The sequence below is a fragment of the Borostomias antarcticus genome (assembly GCF_949987555.1).
Source record: "Borostomias antarcticus genome assembly, chromosome: 17".
NCBI lineage: Eukaryota > Metazoa > Chordata > Actinopteri > Stomiiformes > Stomiidae > Borostomias > Borostomias antarcticus.
In genome coordinates, this window is record NC_140250.1 from 18,265,766 (window position 1) to 18,284,707 (window position 18,942).

Consider the following 18,942-nt stretch of genomic DNA (forward strand, 5'->3'; position numbering starts at 1 on the left):
AACGTCCGTTTCTGTGCAACTTTAAGCACAAGTTGAGTAGAGATCGACCGATATGCATGTATTAGGGCCGATACCGATAATTGCCAAGTTGAGGTGGCCGATAGCCGAAATTGTCAGGCCGATATTCAATATCGCCAATTCAAAACTCAAAAAAAATCTTTCACTTTTATTTCATTGTTCATGCATTTTGATTCAACTATACTATTTTTTACATTTTGTTTCATGAGTTTCTTGCACTTGGTCTTGATGCTTTCAATGTCTCATGTAAAGCACTTTGAATCGCATTGTTACTGAAATGTGCTATACAAATAAACTTGCCTTGCCTTCCATCTAAGATGGGCTGCTTACCAAGAGTGGGATTTGAACCCACGAGGACATTCCTCTAAACATTATGTCCCACCCTCATAGTTTGTGTGCGTCGGAAATACGTCAAACTACGGAAGTTAGTCCGTCCGTTTCTGTGCGACTTTAAGCACAACGTTGCGCATGCGCACTTCGACTGAATGCCGCGTCCCGGGGGCGCGAGTTGTAAAAGGTAATAAATGTCAATGTATTATCATTCTGAGTAGACTGTATGGACGATTCAGCTTACTTTTAGTAAATCTAATTGGAAAATTAGCACCAGACATGTTAGTAAAGGTCCAAATATCACAATGTATTGCTTTGAACAATGAGTCCATGAAATCTTGAGACTGCCACCTAATACTGATAATGTCCCTTGCTAAAACCACACTTTTTACCAGGAGTGGGGTTCGAACCCACGAGGAAGTTCATCCATTGGATCTTAAGTCCAACGCCTTAACCACTCGGCCATCCTGGTGGCTACATAGCGGGTTTTGGGAAGAGGACAATGTGCGATAACGCTGAAAAGACAATTTGGCACTAACACAGTATAGTAGACATCCCATTTGAAACAACAAACAGGTTTTGGACATAAGTGATCTTCCATCTAAGATGTGCTGCTTAGCAGGAGTGGGATTTGAACCCACGAGGACATACGTCCATTAGATCTTGAGTCTAACGCCTTAACCACTCGGCCATCCTGGTAGCTTCTGGTGTATCTCTGGGAAGAAGACATTGTGTGACAGCACTCAAAAGACCATTTGGCATACACACAGCATAATGAAACAGAGGTTTTGGACATAAATGATCTTCCATCTAAGATGGGCCGCTTAACAGGAGTGGGATTTTAACCCACAAGGACATACATGGAGAACCAGTTTGACCAAAAATGGAGCTATTGGACATACATTAACTTCAATTGAAAGAAGAATGACTTGCCTGGATTGGGATATTAAAGCAATACATAGCGTTTTCTCCGGTTTTCTCGGAACTGCGCCCCCACAGGTTCTGCGAGTAAGTGCACTGTCATACTATCGTGAAGTTATCAGATTGTCTTTTTCTTTTTCTGGCTTCCTCTGTGATGTTTCGCTTCGGTTTTCTCACCTCCGCCATGATATCACTGAGTTAAAAAACGCATGATATCCATAGACGCCGGAATAGTTAGCTACTACTGTGTTGTTTAAAGTCGCACTGAAATGAAAAAAGCATTCTGTCCCATTTTGGTTCACATAATTGGTCATAGTGTTCACCTATTCAACGTTATGTATGCCAAAAAATTGACAAAATTCTACTTTTGTTGTAATCTTATATCAAAGTATATAATTTCTTACTTCCTGGAAAAGGGTAGGTCACGTGCAATTACAACAACAGGTACCTTAGATTTTAGGCCAATAATCTCACGACATCCACCCGTCAATCAACGCTATCCTTTTATCGAATCTGTCTAAAGTTCTTAAAACCCGTCAACTTGTCAATGTTCCAATCAAATTCCTCTAAACATTATGTATCACCCTCATAGCTTGTTTGCGTCGGAAATACGTCAAACTACGGAAGTTAGATGATCTCAAACGTCGGTTTCTGTGCAACTTTAAGCACAAGTTGAGTAGAGATCGACCGATATGCATGTATTAGGGCCGATACCGATAATTGCCAAGTTGAGGTGGCCGATAGCCGAAATTGTCAGGCCGATATTCAATATCGCCAATTCAAAACTCAAAAAAAATCTTTCACTTTTATTTCATTGTTCATGCATTTTGATTCAACTATACTATTTTTTACATTTTGTTTCATGAGTTTCTTGCACTTGGTCTTGATGCTTTCAATGTCTCATGTAAAGCACTTTGAATCGCATTGTTACTGAAATGTGCTATACAAATAAACTTGCCTTGCCTTCCATCTAAGATGGGCTGCTTACCAAGAGTGGGATTTGAACCCACGAGGACATTCCTCTAAACATTATGTCCCACCCTCATAGTTTGTTTGCGTCGGAAATACGTCAAACTACGGAAGTTAGTCCGTCCGTTTCTGTGCGACTTTAAGCACAACGTTGCGCATGCGCACTTCGACTGAATGCCGCGTCCCGGGGGCGCGAGTTGTAAAAGGTAATAAATGTCAATGTATTATCGTTCTGAGTAGACTGTATGGACGATTCAGCTTACTTTTAGTAAATCTAATTGGAAAATTAGCACCAGAGATGTTAGTAAAGGTCCAAATATCACAATGTATTGCTTTGAACAATGAGTCCATGAAATCTTGAGACTGCCACCTAATACTGATAATGTCCCTTGCTAAAACCACACTTTTTACCAGGAGTGGGGTTCGAACCCACGAGGAAGTTCATCCATTGGAACTTAAGTCCAACGCCTTAACCACTCGGCCATCCTGGTGGCTACATAGTGGGTTTTGGGAAGAGGACAATGTGCGATAACGCTGAAAAGACAATTTGGCACTAACACAGTATAGTAGACATCCCATTTGAAACAACAAACAGGTTTTGGACATAAGTGATCTTCCATCTAAGATGTGCTGCTTACCAGGAGTGGGATTTGAACCCACGAGGACATACGTCCATTAGATCTTGAGTCTAACGCCTTAACCACTCGGCCATCCTGGTGGCTTCTGGTGTATCTCTGGGAAGAAGACATTGTGTGACAGCACTCAAAAGACCATTTGGCATACACACAGCATAATGAAACAGAGGTTTTGGACATAAATGATCTTCCATCTAAGATAGGCCGCTTAACAGGAGTGGGATTTTAACCCACAAGGACATACATGGAGAACCAGTTTGACCAAAAATGGAGCTATTGGATATACATTAACTTCAATTGAAAGAAGAATGACTTGCCTGGATTGGGATATTAAAGCAATACATAGCGTTTTCTCCGGTTTTCTCGGAACTGCGCCCCCACAGGTTCTGCGAGTAAGTGCACTGTCATACTATCGTGAAGTTATCAGATTGTCTTTTTCTTTTTCTGGCTTCCTCTGTGATGTTTCGCTTCGGTTTTCTCACCTCCACCATGATATCATTGAGTTAAAAAACGCATGATATCCATAGACGCCGGAATAGTTAGCTACTACTGTGTTGTTTAAAGTCGCACTGAAATGAAAAAAGCATTCTGTCCCATTTTGGTTCACATAATTGGTCATAGTGTTCACCTATTCAACGTTATGTATGCCAAAAAAATGACAAAATTCTACTTTTGTTGTAATCTTATATCAAAGTATATAATTTCTTACTTCCAGGAAAAGGGTAGGTCACGTGCAATTACAACAACAGGTACCTTAGATTTTAGGCCAATAATCTCACGACATCCACCCGTCAATCAACACTATCCTTTTATCAAATCTGTCTAAAGTTCTTAAAACCCGTCAACTTGTCAATGTTCCAATCAAATTCCTCTAAACATTATGTATCACCCTCATAGCTTGTTTGCGTCGGAAATACGTCAAACTACGGAAGTTAGATGATCTCAAACGTCCGTTTCTGTGCAACTTTAAGCACAAGTTGAGTAGAGATCGACCGATATGCATGTATTAGGGCCGATACCGATAATTGCCAAGTTGAGGTGGCCGATAGCCGAAATTGTCAGGCCGATATTCAATATCACCAATTCAAAACTCAAAAAAAATCTTTCACTTTTATTTCATTTTTCATGCATTTTGATTCAACTATACTATTTTTTTCCTTTTGTTTCATGAGTTTCTTGCACTTGGTCTTGATGCTTTCAATGTCTAATGTAAAGCACTTTGAATCGCATTGTTACTGAAATGTGCTATACAAATAAACTTGCCTTGCCTTCCATCTAAGATGGGCTGCTTACCAAGAGTGGGATTTGAACCCACGAGGACATTCCTCTAAACATTATGTCCCACCCTCATAGTTTGTTTGCATCGGAAATACGTCAAACTACGGAAGTTAGTCCGTCCGTTTCTGTGCGACTTTAAGCACAACGTTGCGCATGCGCACTTCGACTGAATGCTGCGTCCCGGGGGCGCGAGTTGTAAAAGGTAATAAATGTCAATGTATTATCGTTCTGAGTAGACTGTATGGACGATTCAGCTTACTTTTAGTAAATCTAATTGGAAAATTAGCACCAGACATGTTAGTAAAGGTCCAAATATCACAATGTATTGCTTTGAACAATGAGTCCATGAAATCTTGAGACTGCCACCTAATACTGATAATGTCCCTTGCTAAAACCACACTTTTTACCAGGAGTGGGGTTCGAACCCACGAGGAAGTTCATCCATTGGATCTTAAGTCCAACGCCTTAACCACTCGGCCATCCTGGTGGCTACATAGCGGGTTTTGGGAAGAGGACAATGTGCGATAACGCTGAAAAGACAATTTGGCACTAACACAGTATAGTAGACATCCCATTTGAAACAACAAACAGGTTTTGGACATAAGTGATCTTCCATCTAAGATGTGCTGCTTACCAGGAGTGGGATTTGAACCCACGAGGACATACGTCCATTAGATCTTGAGTCTAACGCCTTAACCACTCGGCCATCCTGGTGGCTTCTGGTGTATCTCTGGGAAGAAGACATTGTGTGACAGCACTCAAAAGACCATTTGGCATACACACAGCATAATGAAACAGAGGTTTTGGACATAAATGATCTTCCATCTAAGATGGGCCGCTTAACAGGAGTGGGATTTTAACCCACAAGGACATACATGGAGAACCAGTTTGAACAAAAATGGAGCTATTGGACATACATTAACTTCAATTGAAAGAAGAATGACTTGCCTGGATTGGGATATTAAAGCAATACATAGCGTTTTCTCCGGTTTTCTCGGAACTGCGCCCCCACAGGTTCTGCGAGTAAGTGCACTGTCATACTATCGTGAAGTTATCAGATTGTCTTTTTCTTTTTCTGGCTTCCTCTGTGATGTTTCGCTTCGGTTTTCTCACCTCCGCCATGATATCACTGAGTTAAAAAACGCATGATATCCATAGACGCCGGAATAGTTAGCTACTACTGTGTTGTTTAAAGTCGCACTGAAATGAAAAAAGCATTCTGTCCCATTTTGGTTCACATAATTGGTCATAGTGTTCACCTATTCAACGTTATGTATGCCAAAAAATTGACAAAATTCTACTTTTGTTGTAATCTTATATCAAAGTATATAATTTCTTACTTCCTGGAAAAGGGTAGGTCACGTGCAATTACAACAACAGGTACCTTAGATTTTAGGCCAATAATCTCACGACATCCACCCGTCAATCAACGCTATCCTTTTATCGAATCTGTCTAAAGTTCTTAAAACCCGTCAACTTGTCAATGTTCCAATCAAATTCCTCTAAACATTATGTATCACCCTCATAGCTTGTTTGCGTCGGAAATACGTCAAACTACGGAAGTTAGATGATCTCAAACGTCGGTTTCTGTGCAACTTTAAGCACAAGTTGAGTAGAGATCGACCGATATGCATGTATTAGGGCCGATACCGATAATTGCCAAGTTGAGGTGGCCGATAGCCGAAATTGTCAGGCCGATATTCAATATCGCCAATTCAAAACTCAAAAAAAATCTTTCACTTTTATTTCATTGTTCATGCATTTTGATTCAACTATACTATTTTTTACATTTTGTTTCATGAGTTTCTTGCACTTGGTCTTGATGCTTTCAATGTCTCATGTAAAGCACTTTGAATCGCATTGTTACTGAAATGTGCTATACAAATAAACTTGCCTTGCCTTCCATCTAAGATGGGCTGCTTACCAAGAGTGGGATTTGAACCCACGAGGACATTTCTCTAAACATTATGTCCCACCCTCATAGTTTGTTTGCGTCGGAAATACGTCAAACTACGGAAGTTAGTCCGTCCGTTTCTGTGCGACTTTAAGCACAACGTTGCGCATGCGCACTTCGACTGAATGCTGCGTCCCGGGGGCGCGAGTTGTAAAAGGTAATAAATGTCAATGTATTATCGTTCTGAGTAGACTGTATGGACGATTCAGCTTACTTTTAGTAAATCTAATTGGAAAATTAGCACCAGACATGTTAGTAAAGGTCCAAATATCACAATGTATTGCTTTGAACAATGAGTCCATGAAATCTTGAGACTGCCACCTAATACTGATAATGTCCCTTGCTAAAACCACACTTTTTACCAGGAGTGGGGTTCGAACCCACGAGGAAGTTCATCCATTGGATCTTAAGTCCAACGCCTTAACCACTCGGCCATCCTGGTGGCTACATAGCGGGTTTTGGGAAGAGGACAATGTGCGATAACGCTGAAAAGACAATTTGGCACTAACACAGTATAGTAGACATCCCATTTGAAACAACAAACAGGTTTTGGACATAAGTGATCTTCCATCTAAGATGTGCTGCTTACCAGGAGTGGGATTTGAACCCACGAGGACATACGTCCATTAGATCTTGAGTCTAACGCCTTAACCACTCGGCCATCCTGGTGGCTTCTGGTGTATCTCTGGGAAGAAGACATTGTGTGACAGCACTCAAAAGACCATTTGGCATACACACAGCATAATGAAACAGAGGTTTTGGACATAAATGATCTTCCATCTAAGATGGGCCGCTTAACAGGAGTGGGATTTTAACCCACAAGGACATACATGGAGAACCAGTTTGACCAAAAATGGAGCTATTGGACATACATTAACTTCAATTGAAAGAAGAATGACTTGCCTGGATTGGGATATTAAAGCAATACATAGCGTTTTCTCCGGTTTTCTCGGAACTGCGCCCCCACAGGTTCTGCGAGTAAGTGCACTGTCATACTATCGTGAAGTTATCAGATTGTCTTTTTCTTTTTCTGGCTTCCTCTGTGATGTTTCGCTTCGGTTTTCTCACCTCCGCCATGATATCACTGAGTTAAAAAACGCATGATATCCATAGACGCCGGAATAGTTAGCTACTACTGTGTTGTTTAAAGTCGCACTGAAATGAAAAAAGCATTCTGTCCCATTTTGGTTCACATAATTGGTCATAGTGTTCACCTATTCAACGTTATGTATGCCAAAAAATTGACAAAATTCTACTTTTGTTGTAATCTTATATCAAAGTATATAATTTCTTACTTCCTGGAAAAGGGTAGGTCACGTGCAATTACAACAACAGGTACCTTAGATTTTAGGCCAATAATCTCACGACATCCACCCGTCAATCAACGCTATCCTTTTATCGAATCTGTCTAAAGTTCTTAAAACCCGTCAACTTGTCAATGTTCCAATCAAATTCCTCTAAACATTATGTATCACCCTCATAGCTTGTTTGCGTCGGAAATACGTCAAACTACGGAAGTTAGATGATCTCAAACGTCCGTTTCTGTGCAACTTTAAGCACAAGTTGAGTAGAGATCGACCGATATGCATGTATTAGGGCCGATACCGATAATTGCCAAGTTGAGGTGGCCGATAGCCGAAATTGTCAGGCCGATATTCAATATCACCAATTCAAAACTCAAAAAAAATCTTTCACTTTTATTTCATTTTTCATGCATTTTGATTCAACTATACTATTTTTTTCCTTTTGTTTCATGAGTTTCTTGCACTTGGTCTTGATGCTTTCAATGTCTAATGTAAAGCACTTTGAATCGCATTGTTACTGAAATGTGCTATACAAATAAACTTGCCTTGCCTTCCATCTAAGATGGGCTGCTTACCAAGAGTGGGATTTGAACCCACGAGGACATTCCTCTAAACATTATGTCCCACCCTCATAGTTTGTTTGCGTCGGAAATACGTCAAACTACGGAAGTTAGTCCGTCCGTTTCTGTGCGACTTTAAGCACAACGTTGCGCATGCGCACTTCGACTGAATGCTGCGTCCCGGGGGCGCGAGTTGTAAAAGGTAATAAATGTCAATGTATTATCGTTCTGAGTAGACTGTATGGACGATTCAGCTTACTTTTAGTAAATCTAATTGGAAAATTAGCACCAGACATGTTAGTAAAGGTCCAAATATCACAATGTATTGCTTTGAACAATGAGTCCATGAAATCTTGAGACTGCCAACTAATACTGATAATGTCCCTTGCTAAAACCACACTTTTTACCAGGAGTGGGGTTCGAACCCACGAGGAAGTTCATCCATTGGATCTTAAGTCCAACGCCTTAACCACTCGGCCATCCTGGTGGCTACATAGCGGGTTTTGGGAAGAGGACAATGTGCGATAACGCTGAAAAGACAATTTGGCACTAACACAGTATAGTAGACATCCCATTTGAAACAACAAACAGGTTTTGGACATAAGTGATCTTCCATCTAAGATGTGCTGCTTACCAGGAGTGGGATTTGAACCCACGAGGACATACGTCCATTAGATCTTGAGTCTAACGCCTTAACCACTCGGCCATCCTGGTGGCTTCTGGTGTATCTCTGGGAAGAAGACATTGTGTGACAGCACTCAAAAGACCATTTGGCATACACACAGCATAATGAAACAGAGGTTTTGGACATAAATGATCTTCCATCTAAGATGGGCCGCTTAACAGGAGTGGGATTTTAACCCACAAGGACATACATGGAGAACCAGTTTGACCAAAAATGGAGCTATTGGACATACATTAACTTCAATTGAAAGAAGAATGACTTGCCTGGATTGGGATATTAAAGCAATACATAGCGTTTTCTCCGGTTTTCTCGGAACTGCGCCCCCACAGGTTCTGCGAGTAAGTGCACTGTCATACTATCGTGAAGTTATCAGATTGTCTTTTTCTTTTTCTGGCTTCCTCTGTGATGTTTCGCTTCGGTTTTCTCACCTCCACCATGATATCATTGAGTTAAAAAACGCATGATATCCATAGACGCCGGAATAGTTAGCTACTACTGTGTTGTTTAAAGTCGCACTGAAATGAAAAAAGCATTCTGTCCCATTTTGGTTCACATAATTGGTCATAGTGTTCACCTATTCAACGTTATGTATGCCAAAAAAATGACAAAATTCTACTTTTGTTGTAATCTTATATCAAAGTATATAATTTCTTACTTCCAGGAAAAGGGTAGGTCACGTGCAATTACAACAACAGGTACCTTAGATTTTAGGCCAATAATCTCACGACATCCACCCGTCAATCAACACTATCCTTTTATCAAATCTGTCTAAAGTTCTTAAAACCCGTCAACTTGTCAATGTTCCAATCAAATTCCTCTAAACATTATGTATCACCCTCATAGCTTGTTTGCGTCGGAAATACGTCAAACTACGGAAGTTAGATGATCTCAAACGTCCGTTTCTGTGCAACTTTAAGCACAAGTTGAGTAGAGATCGACCGATATGCATGTATTAGGGCCGATACCGATAATTGCCAAGTTGAGGTGGCCGATAGCCGAAATTGTCAGGCCGATATTCAATATCACCAATTCAAAACTCAAAAAAAATCTTTCACTTTTATTTCATTTTTCATGCATTTTGATTCAACTATACTATTTTTTTCCTTTTGTTTCATGAGTTTCTTGCACTTGGTCTTGATGCTTTCAATGTCTAATGTAAAGCACTTTGAATCGCATTGTTACTGAAATGTGCTATACAAATAAACTTGCCTTGCCTTCCATCTAAGATGGGCTGCTTACCAAGAGTGGGATTTGAACCCACGAGGACATTCCTCTAAACATTATGTCCCACCCTCATAGTTTGTTTGCGTCGGAAATACGTCAAACTACGGAAGTTAGTCCGTCCGTTTCTGTGCGACTTTAAGCACAACGTTGCGCATGCGCACTTCGACTGAATGCTGCGTCCCGGGGGCGCGAGTTGTAAAAGGTAATAAATGTCAATGTATTATCGTTCTGAGTAGACTGTATGGACGATTCAGCTTACTTTTAGTAAATCTAATTGGAAAATTAGCACCAGACATGTTAGTAAAGGTCCAAATATCACAATGTATTGCTTTGAACAATGAGTCCATGAAATCTTGAGACTGCCACCTAATACTGATAATGTCCCTTGCTAAAACCACACTTTTTACCAGGAGTGGGGTTCGAACCCTCGAGGAAGTTCATCCATTGGATCTTAAGTCCAACGCCTTAACCACTCGGCCATCCTGGTGGCTACATAGCGGGTTTTGGGAAGAGGACAATGTGCGATAACGCTGAAAAGACAATTTGGCACTAACACAGTATAGTAGACATCCCATTTGAAACAACAAACAGGTTTTGGACATAAGTGATCTTCCATCTAAGATGTGCTGCTTACCAGGAGTGGGATTTGAACCCACGAGGACATACGTCCATTAGATCTTGAGTCTAACGCCTTAACCACTCGGCCATCCTGGTGGCTTCTGGTGTATCTCTGGGAAGAAGACATTGTGTGACAGCACTCAAAAGACCATTTGGCATACACACAGCATAATGAAACAGAGGTTTTGGACATAAATGATCTTCCATCTAAGATGGGCCGCTTAACAGGAGTGGGATTTTAACCCACAAGGACATACATGGAGAACCAGTTTGACCAAAAATGGAGCTATTGGACATACATTAACTTCAATTGAAAGAAGAATGACTTGCCTGGATTGGGATATTAAAGCAATACATAGCGTTTTCTCCGGTTTTCTCGGAACTGCGCCCCCACAGGTTCTGCGAGTAAGTGCACTGTCATACTATCGTGAAGTTATCAGATTGTCTTTTTCTTTTTCTGGCTTCCTCTGTGATGTTTCGCTTCGGTTTTCTCACCTCCACCATGATATCATTGAGTTAAAAAACGCATGATATCCATAGACGCCGGAATAGTTAGCTACTACTGTGTTGTTTAAAGTCGCACTGAAATGAAAAAAGCATTCTGTCCCATTTTGGTTCACATAATTGGTCATAGTGTTCACCTATTCAACGTTATGTATGCCAAAAAAATGACAAAATTCTACTTTTGTTGTAATCTTATATCAAAGTATATCATTTCTTACTTCCAGGAAAAGGGTAGGTCACGTGCAATTACAACAACAGGTACCTTAGATTTTAGGCCAATAATCTCACGACATCCACCCGTCAATCAACACTATCCTTTTATCAAATCTGTCTAAAGTTCTTAAAACCCGTCAACTTGTCAATGTTCCAATCAAATTCCTCTAAACATTATGTATCACCCTCATAGCTTGTTTGCGTCGGAAATACGTCAAACTACGGAAGTTAGATGATCTCAAACGTCCGTTTCTGTGCAACTTTAAGCACAAGTTGAGTAGAGATCGACCGATATGCATGTATTAGGGCCGATACCGATAATTGCCAAGTTGAGGTGGCCGATAGCCGAAATTGTCAGGCCGATATTCAATATCACCAATTCAAAACTCAAAAAAAATCTTTCACTTTTATTTCATTTTTCATGCATTTTGATTCAACTATACAATTTTTTTCCTTTTGTTTCATGAGTTTCTTGCACTTGGTCTTGATGCTTTCAATGTCTAATGTAAAGCACTTTGAATCGCATTGTTACTGAAATGTGCTATACAAATAAACTTGCCTTGCCTTCCATCTAAGATGGGCTGCTTACCAAGAGTGGGATTTGAACCCACGAGGACATTCCTCTAAACATTATGTCCCACCCTCATAGTTTGTTTGCGTCGGAAATACGTCAAACTACGGAAGTTAGTCCGTCCGTTTCTGTGCGACTTTAAGCACAACGTTGCGCATGCGCACTTCGACTGAATGCTGCGTCCCGGGGGCGCGAGTTGTAAAAGGTAATAAATGTCAATGTATTATCGTTCTGAGTAGACTGTATGGACGATTCAGCTTACTTTTAGTAAATCTAATTGGAAAATTAGCACCAGACATGTTAGTAAAGGTCCAAATATCACAATGTATTGCTTTGAACAATGAGTCCATGAAATCTTGAGACTGCCACCTAATACTGATAATGTCCCTTGCTAAAACCACACTTTTTACCAGGAGTGGGGTTCGAACCCACGAGGAAGTTCATCCATTGGATCTTAAGTCCAACGCCTTAACCACTCGGCCATCCTGGTGGCTACATAGCGGGTTTTGGGAAGAGGACAATGTGCGATAACGCTGAAAAGACAATTTGGCACTAACACAGTATAGTAGACATCCCATTTGAAACAACAAACAGGTTTTGGACATAAGTGATCTTCCATCTAAGATGTGCTGCTTACCAGGAGTGGGATTTGAACCCACGAGGACATACGTCCATTAGATCTTGAGTCTAACGCCTTAACCACTCGGCCATCCTGGTGGCTTCTGGTGTATCTCTGGGAAGAAGACATTGTGTGACAGCACTCAAAAGACCATTTGGCATACACACAGCATAATGAAACAGAGGTTTTGGACATAAATGATCTTCCATCTAAGATGGGCCGCTTAACAGGAGTGGGATTTTAACCCACAAGGACATACATGGAGAACCAGTTTGACCAAAAATGGAGCTATTGGACATACATTAACTTCAATTGAAAGAAGAATGACTTGCCTGGATTGGGATATTAAAGCAATACATAGCGTTTTCTCCGGTTTTCTCGGAACTGCGCCCCCACAGGTTCTGCGAGTAAGTGCACTGTCATACTATCGTGAAGTTATCAGATTGTCTTTTTCTTTTTCTGGCTTCCTCTGTGATGTTTCGCTTCGGTTTTCTCACCTCCACCATGATATCATTGAGTTAAAAAACGCATGATATCCATAGACGCCGGAATAGTTAGCTACTACTGTGTTGTTTAAAGTCGCACTGAAATGAAAAAAGCATTCTGTCCCATTTTGGTTCACATAATTGGTCATAGTGTTCACCTATTCAACGTTATGTATGCCAAAAAAATGACAAAATTCTACTTTTGTTGTAATCTTATATCAAAGTATATAATTTCTTACTTCCAGGAAAAGGGTAGGTCACGTGCAATTACAACAACAGGTACCTTAGATTTTAGGCCAATAATCTCACGACATCCACCCGTCAATCAACACTATCCTTTTATCAAATCTGTCTAAAGTTCTTAAAACCCGTCAACTTGTCAATGTTCCAATCAAATTCCTCTAAACATTATGTATCACCCTCATAGCTTGTTTGCGTCGGAAATACGTCAAACTACGGAAGTTAGATGATCTCAAACGTCCGTTTCTGTGCAACTTTAAGCACAAGTTGAGTAGAGATCGACCGATATGCATGTATTAGGGCCGATACCGATAATTGCCAAGTTGAGGTGGCCGATAGCCGAAATTGTCAGGCCGATATTCAATATCACCAATTCAAAACTCAAAAAAAATCTTTCACTTTTATTTCATTTTTCATGCATTTTGATTCAACTATACAATTTTTTTCCTTTTGTTTCATGAGTTTCTTGCACTTGGTCTTGATGCTTTCAATGTCTAATGTAAAGCACTTTGAATCGCATTGTTACTGAAATGTGCTATACAAATAAACTTGCCTTGCCTTCCATCTAAGATGGGCTGCTTACCAAGAGTGGGATTTGAACCCACGAGGACATTCCTCTAAACATTATGTCCCACCCTCATAGTTTGTTTGCGTCGGAAATACGTCAAACTACGGAAGTTAGTCCGTCCGTTTCTGTGCGACTTTAAGCACAACGTTGCGCATGCGCACTTCGACTGAATGCTGCGTCCCGGGGGCGCGAGTTGTAAAAGGTAATAAATGTCAATGTATTATCGTTCTGAGTAGACTGTATGGACGATTCAGCTTACTTTTAGTAAATCTAATTGGAAAATTAGCACCAGACATGTTAGTAAAGGTCCAAATATCACAATGTATTGCTTTGAACAATGAGTCCATGAAATCTTGAGACTGCCACCTAATACTGATAATGTCCCTTGCTAAAACCACACTTTTTACCAGGAGTGGGGTTCGAACCCACGAGGAAGTTCATCCATTGGATCTTAAGTCCAACGCCTTAACCACTCGGCCATCCTGGTGGCTACATAGCGGGTTTTGGGAAGAGGACAATGTGCGATAACGCTGAAAAGACAATTTGGCACTAACACAGTATAGTAGACATCCCATTTGAAACAACAAACAGGTTTTGGACATAAGTGATCTTCCATCTAAGATGTGCTGCTTACCAGGAGTGGGATTTGAACCCACGAGGACATACGTCCATTAGATCTTGAGTCTAACGCCTTAACCACTCGGCCATCCTGGTGGCTTCTGGTGTATCTCTGGGAAGAAGACATTGTGTGACAGCACTCAAAAGACCATTTGGCATACACACAGCATAATGAAACAGAGGTTTTGGACATAAATGATCTTCCATCTAAGATGGGCCGCTTAACAGGAGTGGGATTTTAACCCACAAGGACATACATGGAGAACCAGTTTGACCAAAAATGGAGCTATTGGACATACATTAACTTCAATTGAAAGAAGAATGACTTGCCTGGATTGGGATATTAAAGCAATACATAGCGTTTTCTCCGGTTTTCTCGGAACTGCGCCCCCACAGGTTCTGCGAGTAAGTGCACTGTCATACTATCGTGAAGTTATCAGATTGTCTTTTTCTTTTTCTGGCTTCCTCTGTGATGTTTCGCTTCGGTTTTCTCACCTCCACCATGATATCATTGAGTTAAAAAACGCATGATATCCATAGACGCCGGAATAGTTAGCTACTACTGTGTTGTTTAAAGTCGCACTGAAATGAAAAAAGCATTCTGTCCCATTTTGGTTCACATAATTGGTCATAGTGTTCACCTATTCAACGTTATGTATGCCAAAAAAATGACAAAATTCTACTTTTGTTGTAATCTTATATCAAAGTATATAATTTCTTACTTCCAGGAAAAGGGTAGGTCACGTGCAATTACAACAACAGGTACCTTAGATTTTAGGCCAATAATCTCACGACATCCACCCGTCAATCAACACTATCCTTTTATCAAATCTGTCTAAAGTTCTTAAAACCCGTCAACTTGTCAATGTTCCAATCAAATTCCTCTAAACATTATGTATCACCCTCATAGCTTGTTTGCGTCGGAAATACGTCAAACTACGGAAGTTAGATGATCTCAAACGTCCGTTTCTGTGCAACTTTAAGCACAAGTTGAGTAGAGATCGACCGATATGCATGTATTAGGGCCGATACCGATAATTGCCAAGTTGAGGTGGCCGATAGCCGAAATTGTCAGGCCGATATTCAATATCACCAATTCAAAACTCAAAAAAAATCTTTCACTTTTATTTCATTTTTCATGCATTTTGATTCAACTATACTATTTTTTTCCTTTTGTTTCATGAGTTTCTTGCACTTGGTCTTGATGCTTTCAATGTCTAATGTAAAGCACTTTGAATCGCATTGTTACTGAAATGTGCTATACAAATAAACTTGCCTTGCCTTCCATCTAAGATGGGCTGCTTACCAAGAGTGGGATTTGAACCCACGAGGACATTCCTCTAAACATTATGTCCCACCCTCATAGTTTGTTTGCGTCGGAAATACGTCAAACTACGGAAGTTAGTCCGTCCGTTTCTGTGCGACTTTAAGCACAACGTTGCGCATGCGCACTTCGACTGAATGCTGCGTCCCGGGGGCGCGAGTTGTAAAAGGTAATAAATGTCAATGTATTATCGTTCTGAGTAGACTGTATGGACGATTCAGCTTACTTTTAGTAAATCTAATTGGAAAATTAGCACCAGACATGTTAGTAAAGGTCCAAATATCACAATGTATTGCTTTGAACAATGAGTCCATGAAATCTTGAGACTGCCACCTAATACTGATAATGTCCCTTGCTAAAACCACACTTTTTACCAGGAGTGGGGTTCGAACCCACGAGGAAGTTCATCCATTGGATCTTAAGTCCAACGCCTTAACCACTCGGCCATCCTGGTGGCTACATAGCGGGTTTTGGGAAGAGGACAATGTGCGATAACGCTGAAAAGACAATTTGGCACTAACACAGTATAGTAGACATCCCATTTGAAACAACAAACAGGTTTTGGACATAAGTGATCTTCCATCTAAGATGTGCTGCTTACCAGGAGTGGGATTTGAACCCACGAGGACATACGTCCATTAGATCTTGAGTCTAACGCCTTAACCACTCGGCCATCCTGGTGGCTTCTGGTGTATCTCTGGGAAGAAGACATTGTGTGACAGCACTCAAAAGACCATTTGGCATACACACAGCATAATGAAACAGAGGTTTTGGACATAAATGATCTTCCATCTAAGATGGGCCGCTTAACAGGAGTGGGATTTTAACCCACAAGGACATACATGGAGAACCAGTTTGAACAAAAATGGAGCTATTGGACATACATTAACTTCAATTGAAAGAAGAATGACTTGCCTGGATTGGGATATTAAAGCAATACATAGCGTTTTCTCCGGTTTTCTCGGAACTGCGCCCCCACAGGTTCTGCGAGTAAGTGCACTGTCATACTATCGTGAAGTTATCAGATTGTCTTTTTCTTTTTCTGGCTTCCTCTGTGATGTTTCGCTTCGGTTTTCTCACCTCCGCCATGATATCACTGAGTTAAAAAACGCATGATATCCATAGACGCCGGAATAGTTAGCTACTACTGTGTTGTTTAAAGTCGCACTGAAATGAAAAAAGCATTCTGTCCCATTTTGGTTCACATAATTGGTCATAGTGTTCACCTATTCAACGTTATGTATGCCAAAAAATTGACAAAATTCTACTTTTGTTGTAATCTTATATCAAAGTATATAATTTCTTACTTCCTGGAAAAGGGTAGGTCACGTGCAATTACAACAACAGGTACCTTAGATTTTAGGCCAATAATCTCACGACATCCACCCGTCAATCAACGCTATCCTTTTATCGAATCTGTCTAAAGTTCTTAAAACCCGTCAACTTGTCAATGTTCCAATCAAATTCCTCTAAACATTATGTATCACCCTCATAGCTTGTTTGCGTCGGAAATACGTCAAACTACGGAAGTTAGATGATCTCAAACGTCGGTTTCTGTGCAACTTTAAGCACAAGTTGAGTAGAGATCGACCGATATGCATGTATTAGGGCCGATACCGATAATTGCCAAGTTGAGGTGGCCGATAGCCGAAATTGTCAGGCCGATATTCAATATCGCCAATTCAAAACTCAAAAAAAATCTTTCACTTTTATTTCATTGTTCATGCATTTTGATTCAACTATACTATTTTTTACATTTTGTTTCATGAGTTTCTTGCACTTGGTCTTGATGCTTTCAATGTCTCATGTAAAGCACTTTGAATCGCATTGTTACTGAAATGTGCTATACAAATAAACTTGCCTTGCCTTCCATCTAAGATGGGCTGCTTACCAAGAGTGGGATTTGAACCCACGAGGACATTTCTCTAAACATTATGTCCCACCCTCATAGTTTGTTTGCGTCGGAAATACGTCAAACTACGGAAGTTAGTCCGTCCGTTTCTGTGCGACTTTAAGCACAACGTTGCGCATGCGCACTTCGACTGAATGCTGCGTCCCGGGGGCGCGAGTTGTAAAAGGTAATAAATGTCAATGTATTATCGTTCTGAGTAGACTGTATGGACGATTCAGCTTACTTTTAGTAAATCTAATTGGAAAATTAGCACCAGACATGTTAGTAAAGGTCCAAATATCACAATGTATTGCTTTGAACAATGAGTCCATGAAATCTTGAGACTGCCACCTAATACTGATAATGTCCCTTGCTAAAACCACACTTTTTACCAGGAGTGGGGTTCGAACCCACGAGGAAGTTCATCCATTGGATCTTAAGTCCAACGCCTTAACCACTCGGCCATCCTGGTGGCTACATAGCGGGTTTTGGGAAGAGGACAATGTGCGATAACGCTGAAAAGACAATTTGGCACTAACACAGTATAGTAGACATCCCATTTGAAACAACAAACAGGTTTTGGACATAAGTGATCTTCCATCTAAGATGTGCTGCTTACCAGGAGTGGGATTTGAACCCACGAGGACATACGTCCATTAGATCTTGAGTCTAACACCTTAACCACTCGGCCATCCTGGTGGCTTCTGGTGTATCTCTGGGAAGAAGACATTGTGTGACAGCACTCAAAAGACCATTTGGCATACACACAGCATAATGAAACAGAGGTTTTGGACATAAATGATCTTCCATCTAAGATGGGCCGCTTAACAGGAGTGGGATTTTAACCCACAAGGACATACATGGAGAACCAGTTTGACCAAAAATGGAGCTATTGGACATACATTAACTTCAATTGAAAGAAGAATGACTTGCCTGGATTGGGATATTAAAGCAATACATAGCGTTTTCTCCGGTTTTCTCGGAACTGCGCCCCCACAGGTTCTGCGAGTAAGTGCACTGTCATACTATCGTGAAGTTATCAGATTGTCTTTTTCTTTTTCTGGCTTCCTCTGTGATGTTTCGCTTCGGTTTTCTCACCTCCGCCATGATATCACTGAGTTAAAAAACGCATGATATCCATAGACGCCGGAATAGTTAGCTACTACTGTGTTGTTTAAAGTCGCACTGAAATGAAAAAAGCATTCTGTCCCATTTTGGTTCACATAATTGGTCATAGTGTTCACCTATTCAACGTTATGTATGCCAAAAAATTGACAAAATTCTACTTTTGTTGTAATCTTATATCAAAGTATATAATTTCTTACTTCCTGGAAAAGGGTAGGTCACGTGCAATTACAACAACAGGTACCTTAGATTTTAGGCCAATAATCTCACGACATCCACCCGTCAATC